Source organism: Pinus tabuliformis, chromosome 2_1 (assembly GCF_031772625.1).
Source record: "Pinus tabuliformis cultivar Carrire ecotype Pingquan chromosome 2_1, CPIR1, whole genome shotgun sequence".
NCBI classification, from domain to species: Eukaryota; Viridiplantae; Streptophyta; class Pinopsida; order Pinales; family Pinaceae; genus Pinus; species Pinus tabuliformis.
In genome coordinates this window covers 814,976,778-814,999,722 of record NC_142299.1, presented here as the reverse complement: position 1 = coordinate 814,999,722, position 22,945 = coordinate 814,976,778, and positions in this window count along the sequence as shown.

The window sequence follows — 22,945 nt, the reverse complement described above, 5'->3', positions numbered from 1 at the left end:
GGTAGATCGCAGAACATGGCTAAGGAAATACGCATGCCACCATTCTCCCTTCTTTCACTCTTAGTCTGATGCAAACCTGGAGGCAATCCATTTGAATCTCAATCAAATAGGGTAAATGAAACCAAATCAAAACCATCCTTTTAAATCAAAAGAACCTATATCAAAACTTGTAACACCCACTGTCAAAAGTGGAATGAGTAATTCGACTTCTCATTAATCCTGGTTTACGGTAATCAATCAAGTTTTGTATAATTATAATAAATATAAAATTATATATGTAAAAATATTAACATGCATTTAATGATATAAAGAATTATTATTAAAAATTCCACTAATCAAACCATTTCATGGTTGAATTTGAACATGCAAGGGGGTCTTCATACAAAAATCTAGACATTAGTGTAAGTCAGACCGTGACTTCTTGGTATGTGGGTATTTGGTATGCCACCGCCTCACAACAGACAAATGTTTGGGTGGCCAATAGAGAACGCCCACTGTAGAACACGTCCATCATTTTCAATCTCACAGAAGATGGGAGTCTCCTTCTGTCTTACGGGGGATCCATCGTCTGGTCCTCCAAAGGAAAAGAAACAAAACCCTTTTCGGCTGTGATTATTGATTCTGGTAACTTGGTTGTGGTAAGTGCCCAGAATATCTCTGAATACATCTGCGAGAGCTTCAACCATCCAGGCAATACGTGGTTCCCTGGGATGAATATCAGTGTAAACCAGAGTGTGACTGCCTGGAAAAGCACTTGCGATGGCGATTCAATTCCAATCGCAGGGGCATACACAACGCCACCTAACACGTCCCCTCAACCGATTCAATTTCATTATTTCACGTTTCCTCCGCCAAATCAATTCCATTATTTTATTAATTCAATTTCATTTTCCATGGCTTCACACCCTCGCGCCTAAGCCGTCGATCCGCCACTTAGATGAAGCATTTGCTAGAAGATTCCTTTCAAAATAAATCTATGCCATCTATTAAAAACATAAAAAAAATTCAACGTCGCCCCATCCACTTGGGGTCGAAATAGGAACGCCTACGGAGAACAATTCACACGGTTAACTATTTTTTAATTATTCTTCTTAAAATTTGATCTGACAAGGTTAGCATTTAACTATAAATAAATAAAAAATACAATAAACAATGTAGTTCGCTTCATGGTAATGCAGAGGAAAGATTGTATCATATGTCAAACAATGTTAAGTTACACCTCAAGCTTCTATAAGAAAGGGAATTAAAATGGATTTGCATTTATAGACATAATTATTCCACAAGCATAAGAAGAATACCATATCTACTTTTTAAGATGACAACAATCAATCTTTGTAGATTCTCCATATTGTTACTAAAATGGATTGGATGGATTCTCCATATTGTTACTAAAATGGATTGGATTTACAATCATAGAACAAATGATTCTGAGACCTAATGATCCCATAAGAGTAGGAAGAATCTCATATTTACTTTTAAGAGGAAATAATCAATCTTATTCTCCATATTGTTTGAATGTTCATGGAATCATATTGTAATGAGTGCGAGGGAGAATCTCAAATCAAATCTAACGGCTAAAATGTTCAAACTGAATCTTATTTCATTAATAATTGCATAAATAAATCTTAGCTTCGATATCAAAATAGAGAAAAATGCCCCAAATTCAAATTTCAGATTAGAATTTTTACGCAAATTGTAATAAAAAAGTTCAAAACGACAAATCTTGAAAAAACCCTCTTATCGAACTGAAAGCCAAGTGCCTCATTTCCTAACCAGCGTCTCATTTCTCATAACAATGTAAGTCGTCAAACAACGACAAACACATGGGTGCCTTTGACGACCTTCCTTTTCTGGTTAACATCCAATTCCCTTCATTTTTCGTTGACCTCGTTGTTCTGATCGAACTAGGGTACTTCATTCGGCAAACCACAAAAAACAATCATTGTTGCAAATAAAACTTGCAATCCCCCTTGATACACACAAACTCTAAATAGATTCAGAATTAAAAGAGAGTGCGTACATGGCAATCCGATTGATGGTATTGAGAATCAAACCCGCATAGGGCTCCAATGGTTATAGATGCAGCCCCGACAGTCCCCAGAGGCACAGGCAATGCCGTCAACTTCAACTAATTGACGACCAACAATTAAGATAATCGAGCCTTCAAAAATCGTAACGGTGATTCCGTGGGAGGATACGAGATCGATCAAAACCATTATTTTTATGCAGTAGCAGGCTCTGTCATCTCGAGTTGGTAAGATCTTTCCAGATCCTGCAAACTCTAACCTGCAAAATTGAAACTCAAAAATATCATATTGAAACTAAGTACATGGATCTTGTAAGAAATGAAATGAAACGTTGGCACATCGACCTTGTCAAAATGAACCTAGGTGCATTGACTGCCAAATCAAAACTGAAAACATGAAATTGAAATGGGTACATCGAGCATGTGAAAGATGAAATACTACACATATTCTCTGGAATATATCATTAACCCAATTTACAATTTTTTGATTATTTAAAATATAATAATGCATATAGGAATCATGGAACTAACTATAATAATGCAGACGGTTCTCTCCTTTTCGAGGTTGTGCAGAGATCAAACATAGACTCCTACGCCGTCTTTAAGATCCGAAATGTTAAAAATTCTAACAAGTCTAGCAAACTTTAGAGTTATGATTAAAGTAAACTTTCAAGAAGAGAAAGAACACAAATGAGATCTAGAAATGCAACACTTTATTTATATTACTAATTAAAACAAATAACACATGCCTATACAATAAGATTAGAACCCTTGCAAATGGCATGCACGGCTGCTCAACAATGACAAATCTAAGACACTGAAGCCCACTTGTGATTCATGGATGGATCCACCACACGAATGTCACCATGGGATTTTCATCCCGGGATCAAACTAGAACTCACCACGCCAAGTTCTCAACAAAACAAAATAAGACAAACAAACTTGGATGATCCAAAGGACTAGTTTCTATCCCCTTTAATAGGCTCGATGGGCTCTCTAGAAATATTATTTTATTATTTTCCCTTGGAAAATGAAATAAATACCATGGGCAGATCTGCCCATGGGAAAATACCATGGGTAAATTCCGTCCATTTCGACCATATCAAGAAAAGGGAATATTACAAATCCTCCCACCCAAAGATTGTCTGCCCTCAAGCAATCCACTTTTATCCAAAACATAAGCATTTGTACATCGACACCAAGATCCCATACAACCTATTATGCAATTTCACGCCTCCATGCCAAATGATCTTGAATGGATCCTTTGATACCTGAATCATAAACAATCCTCCGACCAATCCTTCCCTTCATAGATTCAGTGCAATCCTCCAGCCAATCCTACCCTCGATGGATTATTCTAGATCTGAATTCCACCTAAGCCTTGGGACCTGTGGGTTATGATACCATCTCATCCCTCTATCACTGCCTATGCTTAAGGGACCAAACTACAGTATGCCCTTAGCTAAGAGTATCCTATCCATAGAGTTCCAACTCATAATATCTTGCTAATTCATCTTGTGGGAAGGATATAATGCATGAATGTCTGCTCATGGAAAAATTCTACCATGATGATGTTGTTTGATGCTCAACTCATGTTGCTCCACCCAATCACCAAACATGATCCATCTGTAGAACTCTGCCCTGCTCTCCCTAATGTATAAACATGTTTTAGTAGTGCCACAAGCCCTATCTATGTACTCCTGTAGAGGGCTTATTTGGAACTCCCAATTCCATTACTCCTCCTTCCTTGTGAGGGACTTGATACGTTCCTCTACACTAGATAGTTTTGTCGCTGACTCGACACATACCCCTACAAGCTCCTCAATTTTTCTATTCTCCTGTAAGATAGTGTCTTGGGCTTTCCAGGCTCTCTGCTTCAACATCATAAGATATGTCTTCAAATGCGTGATCTTCCCCTAAAAGTCCTGTATGGTCGATTCTGGTGCCCTACTAAATGTCTCTATACTTTTTTGCACCAAATGTCAGCTTCAACTTGAGCCTTTGACTGACTCTCTGGGAATGTTTCATCCTACAAATTATGTCTTTCATGCTCCTCCTCATGATCATGTTGATCATGCTAGTTCACTAATGTTGACTCCTCACTCAAGTTTTCCTTACCTCCCACATCAATGAAGACAATATGTTGTTCCTCTTCTCCAGTTGTCAAATATACATGCACTAGTGGACTTTTATCTATACTTAATTGCTCATATTCTTTATGGACATCCTTTGAGAGACCTAGGAATCAGTTGTATCAGATTCTACCTTATCATCACCATTAGGTAGAATTTCCCCATGCACTTATGAATGCCTGTCATCCTGCAAATCTCCCTAAATAATATTGTGTTATTGCTTACCATCCTGGAAATCAATAGATCCAACTATAGAAGACTTCATATGATTTGTAGGAATCTCCTCTTGTTCTATTCTTGTTGACTCTTTCCTATCATTTAGACATGAATGGTTAGGTGCCAAAGATCCCTTACAGATAAATAATAGTCCTCTCCTCCTTAGTTCATTCTTGTTGCATGTTTTTTTCTTGCTTCCTCCATCGATCCTTCTCAACTCCTTCCTAGTCAATACCATTTTGAGCAATTTTATGTATTCCCTGACCAACTTCTCGACTAGATCATAGGTGGCTAGTGATACCATTGGTTCCTTCCTCCAAATGGTCAACAATTTTTATCTTAGTATCTTACATATGTTGAAATCTCCTTTTAAGAACAGGGACACAATATTTTGCAAGCATGTCTTGACATGGTCTGAATGATCTAATGTAATACTAGTGTAAAAGTTTTGGAGCAACTGGAAGATCAACTCATCACATTCCAGATTCAACATGAATGTGCCAAAGTTGAACTTTGCCATCAGTTCTAGAATTTTGTGCTGCTTTTGAAAGGAAGGAAGCATGATGTTGTTCAACCCTTGAACAATTTCTACTATGAGTTGCAATATCTCCCTCATGATATCATTGTCGTCAGATGGTAGTGGCGATATTAAAGCTATGATCTTACTGAGACAAGAGGCAATTGTGGGTCTAAACTTTTCACAAGAATACTCCAAGAACATGGGTTGTATCAAAGAAATCATTGATGGCTTCAAGGCCCAACCTGACCTTTTCCAATATGATTTCTTTATTAGGGACAAATCCATATCTAATGTGTACAAATGTAAGAGCACATGTTTGGACTTTGTATACTGCAATTTGGATCCAAGTTCAAAGAGATGCTTGATTTTTACATCTTCCTTCCGGATATCCTTTGACTACTGAAGGATGTCATGGACCTTCCAAGAGAAAGGTATGTTGTTTTGCTCTTGCTTCTGATATGTAAGTTGTTTCCATTTTTGATCTGCAGAAGTATTGTAGCCCAGAAGACCTGCTAATGAATTACAATGTCGATTCCTGAGTTGTTTCCAAAATTAAAATGATGACAATATGACTTAGCCTTCCTTCTCTCTCCTCGGTTTCTTCCCTCCTCCTCTTCGGATTCTTCCTTTTTATAAATATATATATTCTAAACACAAATATATATAAATTTATTCTAAAATATTCACCCTATTATAGAGAGGGTGTAGATCTACCATGACTAAAGCAAAGGTACCCATTACTAATTTCGCCGGTCTTCGCAAGCCAAGCACTGTGACCACTATGTATAGATTTGTCGTCTTAATAAATAATTTAGCAATCCTTCAATTTTTACAAGGCTTCCCTCAGTATAATAAATGCTTGATGCTTCAATCACGCACATCGACTCTTGCATGACAGATCATCTGATACCCCTCTGGCATCATGGGATCTCTGTCGTGACTCTTAATGGTAGATGATAGATAGAAGAGTTCAATACTTGATTCTCCTGATACCCTATTGATTATTTGACCGGGGCCCATAAATATGTGAATGGCACCTTGACTCAATTCTGAGGTGGTTCCTCTACCCTCATGTCCTCCCAATATTTGCAAGACGAACGTTCAATCTGAATCTCCTATTAGGCAATATCTTTAGCTTCACAACCTCCCAATGCTCCATATTTCTAATCCAATCTCGAACTTAAGAGAATGCATCCGTTGAATTTTTGAATGAAGAGCTAGTTCAATTAAGAGATCTGTGTAGAGAGATGAGACTACCCTCCAAATCTATCGCTTTTAACTGTGCAATTATTCTTGAATGCATCGTGCTGGATCTCTTGTGTGATAGTCTTCGGTGTTTATATGGTCTCTTACCCTCGAATAATGATATCGACACGCCGAACCTTTGATACGACGACTATGTATGATTTCTGATTGGTGCTCTCTCGACCTAACACCCACAACCTGTGTCCCTTTAATTAAGGGATTCAACACCCTTGATCATGGCCCCTCGACCAAATAGGAATTTGACGGAAGTGGCCTCTCGATCTTCAGCCCTACAGCGATGGTGGAAACTCTCCTCCCATTGACCATTGATCCTTTCTGCCCTCACAGTGATCTGTGTTGCACATAGTACCACGCCCTGCTGTTGAATGTTCTAAGTCTATTGCACGATTGCTTCAGACTGATTTATTGGCGATAAGGCAAATTATGGCCAGTGAATTTTTTGGTGTCTTTGGTTAATTCAGTGGATGCGAAAAACTTATCTGGCTGGCCTTCAAGTGTGGCCCTCTAGCCTACCAACTATCAATCATGAACTAGGAAGGTGTATAGATCCCCTAGGCCCTTCAATAGAGACGAATTTGATAGATTGTGAGAGCGTATATGCGTTGGAATTAAATCCAAACTCTCTTATGATATTTTATTTTTAGAGGTATTGTTGGTAGACACTGGTCCCTATTTAAACTGTACCCATTCTAAATCTGAAACCGATGCATATGATAATGTGTGGCATTTAATAATACACACTCCTTCTTAGAGATGAACATGTCAAAGAGAGAGGACGTGATTTTATAGTCAACCTCTTCAACTTTATAGGACAGAACTAAACAGTGTGTTTCATCATTTTATCATAGTTCATGTATGTATTCTCCCAAATGAGATAATCAACCTCTAGATCAAGCATTTCTTTAGTCTCTAGATATAGTGGGTCTTGATCGGCAAATGATGAATAGATTCAACCCAATAATTCCTGCCCGAAATAAAAAATAATAAACCATAATAATAAACCATGGAACTAGTTGTGGGAATATCTTCAAAGGCTAACTGTGATATCAAGTATCACCGAAGATGGAAAATGTAGACTAGGGTGGAAAACAAATTCCATTAAAGTTACAACAAAAATAAATAAATAAATCTGATTTGCTATTAAGAACTATCATAATGGAAGGATGCAAAACTTTGATTCCATTGTAAGATCCCAAATGTTAAAAATTCTAACAGATCTAGCACACTCAAACTTTTAACAAGAGCAAAAACACAGTTGAGATTTAGAAATGCAACCCTTTATTTATATTATTAACTGAAGAAAATAACGCATTCCCATAAAATAATATTGGAACCCCTGCAAATGGCATGCACGACTACTCAACAATGAAAATTCTAAGACACTGAAGCCCACTTGTTAATCCTGGATGGATCCACCACACAAATGTCACCATGATATTTTCGTCCCAAGATCAAAGTAGAACTGGCCACGCCAAGTTCTCAACAAAACACAATAAGACAGACAAACTTGGAGGACATAAAAGCCTAGCTTCTATTCCCTTTAATAAGCTTGATGAACTCTCTAGAAATATTATTTTATTACTTTCCCTCGAAAAGCGAAAAAAATACCATAAGCAGATCCATGACAAAATACCATAGTAACTACCATGGGTAAATTCCATCTATTTTGACCATATCAAAAAAGAGGGAATATTACACCATCCTTTATCCATCAAAGATCAAAGCGTTTTAAATTGTAAAACACTGGAATGATAGGAGACCGAGACTCCCACATGAGCACTAGATCGTTTAAACACTAGCTTGATTCCATATATCTCGGAGATAAAATTGAAACACTCACAGAGGCGGCATCGGTTAATCAAAACAACCTGTTGCAGCTAGACCAATTAATCAATAATCCTAAATGAATGGAGAAATAACTGAATAGTTGAGTAGGGTTTGCATGCGCACACTACAGGATCAGTTCCTCCATGTGACGAACGAAGTTCCCCCACCCTAGCCTGTTTATTGAAACTTAGATTGAAGGCGAGAAGCTACCTCAGAACCAGGAGGAAGAAGGTACTTGAGAAAGGCCAAAACATCGGATACAAGGGGACATGCAAAGAACCTGACGAACTATCGTTTCAATTTTTCTTTGTTTCGATAAAAAAAAATTGTTTGATGGTTCGGGCTCCTTTAACACCTTAATCATCGATCATGGACTAAGACGAAGCATATGCCTGACATATTCCTTCCAAAATTTATCCCCACCATCTATTAAAATAAAAAATAAAAAACCAATGGACCTTCCTCCACTTGAAGTCAAAATATTTCTATGAGCGATTTATTTATTTATTAATATTAACATTAAGAATTTTATTATTATTTATAAATTATATATTACTATTATTAGTAATAGTAAGATGTACTATTAATTAACAAATTAATAAATATTAAGTATAATAAAAGTATTAATATTAAAAATTAATAAATATATTATTAATAATTATTAAATATTAGTAATAATTAATTATTAGTAATTATCAATTATTAATCACTAGCAATTATTAATAATTGTAATGATCAATAATTAATAATTATTAACTAAATTAAATGAATTGATATTATAAACCCTGTTCATTTTAATTATAATTAATTAACTAATAATTATTAATAAGTATAATTATTAATAATTATTAATAATCCATAGTAATTATAGTTATTGATCGTAAATGGATAAATATTATAAACCAAATGGATTCATATTGTTAACCCAAGGGATGAATATTGTAAACCAAATGGATTATTTAAATTCAAAACCAAACAAATTAAAAACCTAAGAGATCAACATTATAAACCCAAGGAATTATTAATATTATAAACCTAAGGAATTAATGTTATAAACTTCGGGAATTATTAGCACAAGAAATTGATAAACCGAAGGGATTAAAAACCCAGGAGATTAATAAACCCAACTAATTATTAATATTATAAACCAAAGAGATTAGTAAACCCAATGCATTAATATTATAAGCCATAATATTACAAATTATAAATCCAAAAGGTTAATATTACAATTGGTAAAACTAAGGGATTAATAAACCCAAGGAATCAATATTGAAAACCCAAGATATTGTAATCCTTATGAATAATACTATACCCTAGGAATATGAAAAAAAAATAATAGACCTGAGGGATTGATACTATAAACACGAGGGACTAATAAAATCAAGGGATTATAAATCTAGGGGAATAATATTAAACACAAGGAATTAATATTATAAACCCAAGGGATATAAACCTTAAGGTAAATATTATAAACCCTAAAATAAATATTAAAAAGTAAAATTAATTAATCAAAGTCTCTTGGTAGAAAGCCGATGATGAACCACACTTGTTGGTTCAAAACGCGTTGGCCAAAAAATTCTCTTATGTGATTTCTACCGAAAGATTTTGATTAATTCATTATGGATCACAGAAGCTTGAAGACAAAAAGTAAAATTAATATTATAAACCTTAATATTAACATTATAAACCTAAGAAATTAAAAAATCTAAAGGATTAATATTAAAAACCTAATGGATTTTAAACCTAAAAGAATAACATTCAACCTTAAGATTATTATTAGATTCTAAGAACATAAACCTTATTATTATGAGTAGGAGGAGGTACTATTAATTAACCAAATAATAAATAATAAAAATAATATAAGTATTAATGTTAAAACTTGATAAATATAATATTAATAATTTTAATTTTAATTTTAATAATTATTAAATATTACTCATTATTAATAATTAGTAATAATTGTCAATTAATAATTATAATTATTAATCATTATAATTATTGATGATTAATAACTATAATTACTAATAATTAATAATTATTATAATTATTGTTCCTAAAGCGATAAATATTATAAACTTAATGGATTGATACTATAAGCCCAAGAGATGAATATTGTAAAACCAAGGGATTAATAAAACTAAGGGATTATTCAAATTCAAAACCAAACGAATTAAAAACCCAAGGGTTTAATAAACCCAAGCGATTAACATTACAAACCTAAGGGATTAATAATATTAAACCAAAGGGATTATAAACCAAACAGAATAATATTAAACCTAAGGGATTAATATTATAACCCATAGGCTTAATTTTATACTTTCAGGATATAAACCTTATTATTAATATTATAAACCCATAGAATTTATATTATAAACCCAATGGATTTATATTAAACCTTAGGATTAATATTGTTGGACACAGATTGTCATTGATGTCAATATGGCAATATTCAAGAGGAGGAGATAGAGCATATCGGAGCCAAGAGGAGCAAAAGGAGCCAAGAGGAGCGGACCAAGCCAAAGGAGCCACATATATCGGAGGAGTGCCAGAGCAAGAGGAGCCATATCGAAGGAGTGTCAGAGCAAGAGGAGCCATCGGAGGAGCTACAGGAGCAAACAAAGTGGACCGAGAGGAGCAGATGGAGCAAGAGGAGCCAAGAGGAGCAATATATATGGAGCAAATGGAGAAACTGGATCGAGAGGAGCAGATGGAGCAAGAGGAGCCAAGAGGAGCTATATATATATTACAAGCAAATAGGGTCATCGGAGGAGAAAACCCAAATATATATGCCTTAACACTATCGGCGGGCACATATTATAAACAACAATGCCAAAAGAAGAACTATCGGGAGTACTGAGGAGTATATATATATATATATATATATATATATATATATATATAGAGAGAGAGAGAGAGAGAGGCGATATAATAACACGGACCCGCAGCTCCATTATAAACTGGCTAAATGTAATATCACATCTGCTATGTCGCTGGTCTCAAAGGGCTGTCACTCCCGAAACCCCCGATTGCGATATACGGTTGTGGACCCGACGGGAATATAGACTGTGGCTTAATATCATATCGCATCCGCAGTGATTGCAAGTCATAAGGGATGGCGCTATAATCTGCCGATTGCGATAGAGGCATGGACCCGATGGACTTATTAAAAACAGTCTATAATATATCGCATCCAGAATGTCGGAACTGTTCAAGGTGCAAGCTCCGAAATCCAGAGCCGAAACTCTTATCAAGTGAAGTGTAAAATCATATCGGGTCCGTAGAACTCTTGTATCGCATCGGAGCAGCGGAGGTAGCGATCGTCGAAATCATCTGGAGCCGAAATTATATTTGGAGCAGCCTAAAGGAGATCCGATCCGCAACCCATCAAGACTCGCTGATAAGGAATCCGCCGATATGACGGATCCGAAATTAGTTTAGGAAGAAATGTAAGGAGGCATCGGGTCTGTGTTACATCGGAGGAATGGGTCTATTGTTTACAGCAAACGCTGATGTTCATCGGACCAGAAACAATATAAAAGGGATTCTAAAGCCATATCGGGTTCGCACCTCGTCGGAGGTCTAGGCTTAAGAGTTATCGCGACTGCCGAAGTCCGGACCCGCCAATAATTGTAAAGGCGGGTTCATAATAATTGAAGTCTAGCATTTGAATTAGAGCGGGGGTTTATAATGTTTTTCGTGTATTATATGATACATGGCCGCGGGGTTAAAGTATATATTAAAACCTTTGCGATGGTTGATAAAGCCTGTGTGATGGTTGATTAATGGCTTGGGTGGTGGCTTCCGATGGTTGATTATTGATAGAAAGCGCCGAATAAAAGGTGGCTTCCGATAGTCGATTAAAGCACTCGGTGATGGTTGATTAAAGCGCTCAGTGATGGTTGATTAAAGGCTTGGTTGGTGGCTTCCGATGGTTGATAAAACGCTTGGGTGGTGGCTTCCGATGGGTGATTAAAACGCTCGGGTGGTGGCTTCTGATGGTTGATTAAAATGCTTGGGTGGTGGCTTCCGATGGGTGATTAAATGCCTCCGATAAAGCCTGTAAGGTATTAACCACAGGTCAAGGGCCGAGTTTTATTTAAGAAAGGGGAGTTTGGGTTTTTCTACTCAGATTTTGGAACACTTGTATAGACAGAAGAAGCAAAGGAATGGAAGCCAAAGTGTCAAGCGATCAAGTGAGGAGGAAGCCAAAGAGCCAGCATGTAAGAGGAAATGAATGGACAGGGGCATGGAGCATATAAAAGCAGCAAAAACAGAGAACTATAATGGTTGTTCATGGACGGTATAACCTGAGCATGAGATAGTGGAAGCAGCAGAAGAAAAGGGGGCAGCAGAAGCAGTGGAAGCTGAAAAGAGCGCAACAGCACACCAGTGTATACCAAAGAGGTTGGATCCTCAGAATTGAAAAGGATTGAAATCCTTGGGAGTTGGTGCTCCTAAGTCCAAGATTAGTGTCTTGGAAAAATAGAGTTGGTGCTCAGGAGGTTGGAACCTCACCAAAGTCCAAGTTGGAGCTTGGCAACCAATTGTGACAATCTATTTATTGTATTTATTTTACTGCACAGTTATATTAATAAAAGCATTTATTCCTGCTGTTCATTTTGTGTTATGAACATATATGTTTTAACTAGTAAAACAATAGTGAGAAAAAGAAATACTGATTCACTCCCCTCTCAGTATTTCCAACAATTGGTATCAGAGCAGGCTTTTTCATTCTAGCCTAACAGCTTGAAGAAGGATCAGCAACAATGATGAGAAATCACGAAGCATCAGGAAAACCTCCTTTGTTTGATGGCACTAACTTTGGGTTTTGGAAGAAAAGAATGACTTACTATTTAATGTCCCTTGGACCTGAAGTCTGGCATTTTTGTCAAACTGAATACCTAGCGACTTCCACTCTTCCAACAGACCAAGACGAGAGGAAAGCCTACATTGCAAATGCAAAAGCCATGAACTCTATCACTAGTGGAATCATTGATTCCGAGTTTACAAAAATCATGCACTGTAACTCTGCCAGAGAAATGTGGGAGAAGCTAGTTAGCTTGTACGATGGAGACTCAAAAGTCAAAAAGGCAAAGCTTCAAACTCACAGAAGACAATTTGAAAGTTTGAAGATGGAAGAGGAAGAAGATATTGCAGCATACCTCCTCCGAGTAGCTGAAGTGGTAAATTCCCTGAAAGGATTGGACGAAAAGATTGAAGAAAGTACTATTGTACAAAAGGTATTAAGGTCCCTTCCAGACAGATTTGACTCCAAAATAAGTGCTATAGAAGAATCAAAGGATCTTGACACCCTCAAAATGGATGAACTCCATGGAATTCTCACTGCCTATGAAATGAGGAAAGGTGGACCTAGCTCCAAAGATGCAGCATTCAAGGCCTCAAAGTCAAAGAAAGGGAAAGAAAGGAATGACTCTAGTGATGAGTCAGATGTGGAATCCGAATTGGCTCAATATGTACGAAAGCTGAAGAGAGGATCTAAGCTTAAAGGCAAGTATCCTCTTATCTGTTTTAAATGTGGTAAAATAGGTCATTATGCAGCAAAATGTCCTCATAAACAAGACTGTGATGATGAAAGAAATTCTAGAAGAATGACATACAAAAAGAAAGGGTTCAATAAGAAAAACCTTCTCTCCAAGCAAGGTGAGTCTGATGAGGATGAGTTTATGGTCATCAAAAATAAATCAGATGAGGAAAGCGATCATGATGAAAGCCAAGAAGCATTATTCATGGCACTCACAGATGATGAGGACTCGGGGCCAGAAGGAAATGTGGATGAATTGTTAATAAGTTCCATTGAAGAGAATGAGAAACTACGGAACAAAATTATCTCTCTCAAAGTGGAAAATGAGGAAATAAGAAGGAGAGAAGATCTCTTGGAAACAAAGATTAAGGAAAAAGAAGAGACTTGTGAAGAACGTGAGGCCGAAGTAGTATCTCTGAGAAAGGAGTTGGAGCAAATTAAAAAGGGCTGTAAAAGCTCTCAAATACTTGATACTATTCTGAAAAATCAAAAACCTCAACATGATAAGTCTGGAATAGGTTTCAAGGGAGAATCCTCAAGCACTAAGAATAGTGCGAAAAGCTATGCCGATGCACTTTCCTGCAACCCAAAAGATGAAAAAGTATCTTATCAAAAGTGCATCCCAGATTCCAAGAATAAAGAAAGAGTTATTCCAAAGAAGAATGTGGAGTCGAATCATGGACACTACAGCAAATACAAACCTGTACTCCACCAAGGGCCCATCAAAAATCCAAAGGACGAGGGAGGAGTAATTCTCAGAAAGGAAGGCGAATTAAACTGTGGTTGCTTCAAAACCATATTTCTTGGACACTGTTTTCACTGTAAAAACTTCGGTCACCAAGCTAGACACTGCATGGCTCGCAGAAGTGAAAAGACAATGCAAAAGGACCGAGTAATCAACTCATATGCTCCCAAAAGACAGGGACAAATCAAAACCTTCAATTCATTCGATCCCTTGACTAAATTTAATCTGACTTGCTCTTTTTGCTACAATAATGGACACTATGAACAAAACTGCCTACTCAAAGGAAGAACGACGAGTAGCAAGATCTCTGCAATGGACAAATGCGGCCTGGCTCTATTTGCACAAAATAATGGAAACCAGTGGTTTGTGGATAGTGGATGCTCCAGACACATGACAGGAGACAGAAGGAAATTTATCTCACTGAGCAAAAAGGAAGGGAATGTGTCCTTTGGAAGCGGAACTGGCAAAATTGCAGGAAGAGGAACAGTTACTCTGATCAATGGAAAAGGAAAAGCTCAAGATGCTCTGCTGGTTGACGGACTCAAACACAACCTTTTGAGTGTCAGCCAAATTTGTGATCAAGGACATAAGGTTGTTTTCAGCACCAAAGACTATGAAATAAGGAACTCTGCCTCAGGGAAACTTGTGGCAAAAGGAGTGAGAACACCAGACAATATTTACGTTCTGAACAAAATTCAGGAAAACAAATGCTACTTGAGTCAGGCAGATGAGAGTTGGTTGTGGCACAAGAGACTTGGACATACCAGCTTCGAAAATCTGGTCAATATCAGCAAAATCAAAGCTGTACAAGACATCCCAAGGTTGTCCAAACCAAAGCAAGCAGTGTGTGGTCCATGTCAACATGGAAAACAGACCAGAACCAGCCACAAGACAAAGGAACACTGTACATCAAAGCCCTTGGAGATCATCCATGTTGATGTGTGTGGGCCAACTAGAAATCAAGCACTCCAAGGAGAAAGGTACTTTGTGTTATTTGTTGATGATTATACTAGAATGATGTGGATATATTTCATAAAGTATAAATCTGAAACTTTTGAGTGTTTTAAGAATCTAAAAGCCCTTATAGAAAACGAAAAAGATTCAAAAATTAAGTGTCTCAGAACAGACAGAGGAGGAGAATTCACATCAAACGAGTTCAGTGAGTTCTGCAATATTCATGGAATTAAAAGGGAATTCTCGGCTGCCAAAACACCTCAGCAAAATGGGGTAGTTGAAAGACGAAACCGAACTGTCCAAGAAATGGCAAGAACGATGCTATTAGCAGCAGACCTACAACCTAAATTCTGGAGGGAAGCAGTAGGGACAGCTGTCTATACATTGAATCGGACTCAATTAAGACCAAATTGTGACAAAACTCCTTATGAGCTATGGAAAGGAAGACCTACTTCGTTGAAGTACTTCAAAATATTTGGAAGCAAGTGCTTCATAAAAATAAATGATGGTTCACTTGGAAAATTTGATTCTCAGGTTGATTAGGGGATATTTCTTGGATACTATCCACGGAGCAAGGCTTACAAGTGCTACAATTATCGACTGAAGAAAATAGTGGAAAGCATCGATGTAAAGGTTGATGAAGATCTTCCAGAAAAGGAAACTGAAGAACAAGAAGATGACTTCCTCATTGAAGAAGAAGAATCTAAAGAAGAAGAGATAGATGATGAAGAAGAAGAAGAGGAAAGAGAACCATCCCATACCCCATCAAAGATGAAGTATGTAGAAAGATACCATCTAGAAGAACAAATCATTGGCGATAAAGATGAAGGTGTGCAGACCAGAAGAAGGATAACCACCTCACCCAAGAGAAAAGCCATTGCCTTCCTATCTATGATAGAACCAGAAACATTCACAGAAGCAAGTAAGGATCCTCATTTGGTAAAAGCAATGGAAGAAGAAATGTTCCAAATTGAGAAGAACAAGACATGGGAGCTGGTACCTCATCCAAGGGACAAAAACATAATAGGAACCAAATGGGTGTTCAAAAATAAAATGAATGAGGAAGGACAAGTTATCAGAAACAAGGCAAGACTTGTCTGCAAAGGTTATTCACAAATTGAAGGAGTTGACTTTGAAGAGACATTTGCACCAGTGGCCCGTATGGAAGCTATCAGGATGTTCTTAGCATTTTCTTGCTCGAAAGGATTCAAAATCTATCAAATGGACGTGAAATCAACATTTCTAAATGGGCAACTCAAGGAGGAAGTCTACATGGAGCAGCCAGAAGGCTTTGATCTGACAGTAGGAAAGGACCTAGTCTGTAAGTTGAAAAAGGCTTTGTATGGGTTGAAACAAGCTCCTAGAGCTTGGTATGCAAGACTGGATAACTATCTTCAACAAAAAGTCTTCAAAAGGGGAGTGGCTGGAAGCAATCTATACATAAAGGCAGATCAAGGTAAGTTACTAGTTGCTCTTGTTTATGTCGATGATCTGATTTTTGCTAGTAATAATGATGAAATGAGCCATGAATTTTCTCAAAGCATGGCAAAAGAATTTGAGATGTCAATGATAGGTGAACTGTCCCACTTCCTTGGACTTCAAGTATCTCAAACCAGAGCAGGATTGTGTATATCTCAAGCCAAATATCTAAAAGACATGCTCAAAAAATATGGAATGGAGGACTGTGCACCCATGAGCACTCCCATGACCACAAACTGCAAACTGAGCAAAGATGATGACTCCCCTCTAGTAGATGCAACTCATTACAGGTCAATGATTGGAGCCCTTCTATACTTAACAACCACACGACCAGACATAATGCAAGCAGTAGGAATGGTGGGAAGATTTCAATCAGCTCCCAAACAATCTCATTTATTAGCTGTAAAAAGAATTCTCAGATATTTGAAGGGAACTTCTGATTTTGGTCTCTGGTACCCAAAGAGTTCAACATTGACTGTAACTGCATACACCGATGCTGATTGGGCTGGAAACATAGATGATCGGAAAATTACTAGTGGGAATGCATTCTTCCTAGGAGACTGTTTGGTATCCTGGCTCAGAAAAAAACAGTCATCCATATCATTATCCACAACTGAAGCCGAGTATATTGCTGCAGCAGACTGTTGCTCTCAGATACTTTGGATGAAGGAAGCGCTAAAAGATCTCGACATATGTACAAATCAACCGATTATCGTCTATTGTGACAACACTAGTGCTATCAGTCTCAGCAAAAATCCAGTGATGCACTCAAGAACCAAACACATACCAATCAAGTATCATTTCCTCCATGAGCAAGTAGCTGAACAAAACATCTCTCTGGAATATATCAGTACTAAGGAGCAGATAGCTGATATTTTCACAAAATCTCTTCCTCGGGAAGCATTCGAACATCTGCGACAAAAGATGGGGGTTATTTCTTTATCATCACTCAAGTTCATTCATAAAGATGCAGCAGGACAGGGGGAGCAGTTCGACAGGGGGAGTTCGTATGCATTCCTTTGCCATTGATGTCAAAGGGGGAGAAAGCAGAAGAATATTGCCATCAATAACAAAGGGGGAGATTGTTGGACACAGATTGTCATTGATGTCAATATGGCAATATTCAAGAGGAGGAGACAGAGCATATCGGAGCCAAGAGGAGCAAAAGGAGCCAAGAGGAGCGGACCAAGCCAGAGGAGCCACATATATCGGAGGAGTGCCAGAGCAAGAGGAGCCATATCGAAGGAGTGTCAGAGCAAGAGGAGCCATCGGAGGAGCTACAGGAGCAAACAGAGTGGACCGAGAGGAGCAGATGGAGCAAGAGGAGCAATATATATGGAGCAAATGGAGAAACTGGACCGAGAGGAGCAGATGGAGCAAGAGGAGCCAAGAGGAGCCATATATATATTACAAGCAAATAGGGCCATCGGAGGAGAAAACCCATATATATATGCCTTAACACTATCGGCGGGCACATATTATAAACAACAATGCCAAAGGAAGAACTATCGGGAGTACTGAGGAGTATATATATATATATATATATATATATATATATATATATATATATATATATACATAGAGAGAGAGAGAGAGAGAGGCGATATAATAACACGGACCCGCGGCTCCATTATAAACTGGCTAAATGTAATATCGCATCCGCAGTGATCGCAAGTCATAAGGGATGGCACTATAATCTGCCGATTGCGATAGAGGCATGGACCCGATGGACTTATTAAAAACAGTCTATAATATATCGCATCCAGAATGTTGGAACTATTCAAGGTGCAAGCTCCGAAATCCGGAGCCGAAACTCTTATCAAGTGAAGTGTAAAATCATATCGGGTCCGCAAAACTCTTGTATCGCATCGGAGCAGCGGAGGTAGCGATCGCCGAAATCATCCGGAGCCGAAATTATATTTGGAACAGCCTAAAGGAGATCGGGTCTGCAACCCATCAAGACTCGCCGATATGACGGATCCGAATTCAGTTTAGGAAGAAATGTAAGGAGGCATCGGGTCCGCGTTACATCGGAGGAATGGGTCTATTGTTTACAGCAAACGCCGATGTTCATCGGACCCAAAACAATATTAAAGGGAGTCTAAAGCCATATCGGGTCCGCACCTCGTCGGAGGTTTGGGCTTAAGAGTTATCGCGACAGCCGAAATCCAGACCCGCCGATAATTGTAAAGGCGGGTGCATAATAATTGAAGTCCGGCATTTGAATTAGAGCGGGGGTTTATAATGTTTTCCGTGTATTATATGATACATGGCCGCGGGGTTAAAGTATATATTAAAACCTGTGCGATGGTTGATAAAGCCTGTGTGATGGTTGATTAATGGCTCGGGTGGTGGCTTCCGATGGTTGATTATTGATAGAAAGCGTTGAATAAAAGGTGGCTTCCGATAGTCGATTAAAGCACTCAGTGATGGTTGATTAAAGGCTCGGTTGGTGGCTTCCGATGGTTGATAAAACGCTCGGGTGGTGGCTTCCGATGGGTGATTAAAACGCTCGGGTGGTGGCTTCCGATGGTTGATTAAAATGCTCGGGTGTTGGCTTCCGATGGGTGATTAAACGCCTCTGATAAAGCCTGTAAGGTATTAACCACAGGTCAAGGGCTGAGTTTTATTTAAGAAAGGGGAGTTTGGGTTTTTCTACTCAGATTTTGGAACACTTGTATAGACAGAAGAAGCAAAGGAACGGAAGTCGAAGTGTCAAGCGATCAAGTGAGGAGGAAGCCAAAGAGCCAGCATGTAAGAGGAAACGAATGGACAGGGGCATGGAGCATATAAAAGCAGCAAAAACAGAGAACTGTAATGGTTGTTCGTGGATGGTATAACCTGAGCATGAGATAGTGGAAGCAGCAGAAGAAAAGGGGGCAGCAGAAGCAGTGGAAGCTGAAAAGAGCGCAGCAGCACACCAGTGTATACCAAAGAGGTTGGAGCCTCAGAATTGAAAAGGATTGAAGTCCTTGGGAGTTGGTGCTCCTAAGTCCAAGATTGGTGTCTTGGAAAAATAGAGTTGGTGCTCAGGAGGTTGGAGCCTCACCAAAGTCCAAGTTGGAGCTTGGAAACCAATTGTGACAATCTATTTATTGTATTTATTTTACTGCACAGTTATATTAATAAAAGAATTTATTCCTACTGTTCATTTTGTGTTCTGAACATATATGTTTTAACTAGTAAAACAATAGTGAGAAAAAGAAATATTGATTCACCCCCCTCCAGTATTTCCAACAAATATTATAAACACTATCAATAATACTAAACCCTAGGAATATCAACCCTTATATTAATAAACCTAATGGAATTATATTATAAATCCAAGGCAATAATAAATACAAGCAATTAATACTAAAAACCTCAAAAATCGAAGGATAAATATTGTTAACCCAAGGTAAATAAACCCTAAGATAACTATTATAAACCATAAAACAAACATGGTTGATCATGGTTTGTCACAATGCGGTGTAGGACCATGATTGGCCATGGTTTATTTTCATATTGAGACAATCTTTGTCATAATGTGACGTTGGACCATCGTTGACCATGGATGACCCTGGTTGTCACAATGTGACACTGGACCATGACACAATCTTTGTCACAATATGACCATTATTACTCATAATCATTAACCACAATTAACCATGGTTTATTTTCATGTTGAGACAATATTTGTCACAATGTGACATTGGACCATGATTGACTATGGTTGACGATGGGTGAGCATGGTTTATTTTCATATTGAGACAATCTTTGTCACAATGTGACGTTAGACCATGATTGACAATGATTAACCATGGTTGATTTTCATATTGGCCATGATTGATTTTCATATTGAGACAATATTTGACATTTGACCATGGTTGACCATGGTTGATTTTCATATCGAGGCAATCTTTTTCAGAATGTGATGTTGGGCCATGGTTTATCGTGAATGACCATGGTTTATGATGGTTGTGCTAGGGATTGATATTAGAAACCCAGGGGACTAATAAAGAAAATGGATTAATACTAAAAACCTAAGGGATTGTAAACCCAATAGAATAATATTAAACCCAAGGGTTTAATATTATAAACCTAACGTTATAATCCCTTGGAATTTTAATACTAATTCCTTAGTTTGATTATTCCCTTAGGTTTATAATTTCAATGCCTTGGATTTATTAATCTAAGGGTTCATAATCGTAGGGTATAATATTATTCATAGGGTTTATAATATTAATCCCAAGATTTAATATAAATCCCTTCGGTTTATAATCATGGTCAACCATGGTCCAACATCACATTGTGACAAAAATTGTTTCAATATGAAAATCAACCATGCTCAACCATTATCAACAATCATCAACCATGCTCCAATGTCACATTGTGACAGATATTGTCTCAATATGAAAATGAACTGTGGTTAAGCATGGCCAACCACGGTCCAATGTCGCATTGTGACAAAGATTGTCTCAATATGAAAACCATTCATGGCCAACCATGGTCCAATGCCACATTATGACAAAGATTGTCTCAATATCAAAATAAAGCATGGTAAACCATGTTTATTTTAGAGTTTATAATATTTAAATTAGGGTTTATGTACCTTGGGTTTATAATATTAATCCCTTGGGTTTAATATTATTCCCTTGGGTTTATAATCCCTTGGGGTTTAGTATTAATAACTTTGGTTTATTTTTCCATTTAGTTTATAATATCAATGCCTTGGGTTTATTAATCTAAGGGTTCATATTCCCAAGATATAATATTATTTATATGGTTTATAGTATTAATCCTAAGGTTTAATACAAATCCCTTGGGTTTATAATCATGGTCAACCATGATCCAACATCTCATTATGACAAATATTGCCTCAATATGAAAATAAAAAATTCCCAACCATTGTCAACCATGCTCAATCATGGTTAACCATGATCCAATGTCACATTGTGAGAGAGATTGTATGAATATGAAAATCAACCATGGTCAAGCATGGTCCAACATCGCATTGTGAAAAATATTGTCTCAATATGAAAATCAATCATGGTCTAACTTCTCATTGTGACAAAGACTGTCTCAATATCAAAATAAACCATTTTCAACCAAGGTACACCAATCATGGTCAGCCATGGTTCAACATCACATTGTGACAAATATTATGTCAATATGAAAATATATCATGGTCAACTTTATTTATTTTATGGTTTATATTCCTAGGGTGTAATATTAGGCCTAAGGTTTACAATATTAATCCCTTGGGTTTATTAATTTTAGCATTTATATTCTCCATGGTCCAACCTCGTATTGTGACAAAGATTTTCTCAATATGAAAATCAACCATGGTCAATCGTGCTCAAGCATGGGAAAACATCACATTGTGACAAAGATTATGTCAATATAAAAATAAACCATGGTCAACCATGGTCCAACGTCACATTATGACAAAGATTATGTCAATATAAAAATAAACCATGGTCAACCATGGCCGAACATCACATTGTGACAAAGATTGTGTCAACATGAAAATCAACGATGGTCAACGATGGTTAACAATGCTTATTTTACAGTTTATAACATTTATCTTAGTGTTTATATATGTTAGGTTTATAATACTAAAAACTTGGGTTTATAATCCCTTAGTTTTTATTATTAATCCCTTGTGTGTATTAGCACCTTGGGTTTATAATACCAATCCCTAGCGCAACCATCGTAAACCATGGTCAACCATGGTCCAACTTCGCATTGTGACAAATACAGTCTCAATATGAAAATCAACCATGGTCAACTAGGGTCAATCATTTTCAGTCATGGTCAACCCTAGTCAAATTTTTCTTATGACAAAGATTGTCTCAATATGAAAATCAATCATGGTCAACCATGGTCAAACATGGTTAATAATGGTCGATATGAAAATCAACCATGATCAATCATAGTCAACCATGGTACAACATCACATTGTTACAAAGATTGTCTTAATATGAAAATCAATCATGGTCACCCATCATCAACCCTAGTCAACCATGGTCCAACGTCACATTGTGACAAATATTGTCTCAATATGAAAATCAGCCATGGTCAATCATGGTTAATGATTATGAGTAATAATGGTCACATTGTGACAAATATTGTGCCATGGTCCAACGTCACATTGTGAGAAAGATTGTCTCAATATGAAAATCACCCATGGTCAACCATGGTCAATCATGGTTAACCATTGTCCTATGTTACATTGTGACAAAGATTGTTTCAATAT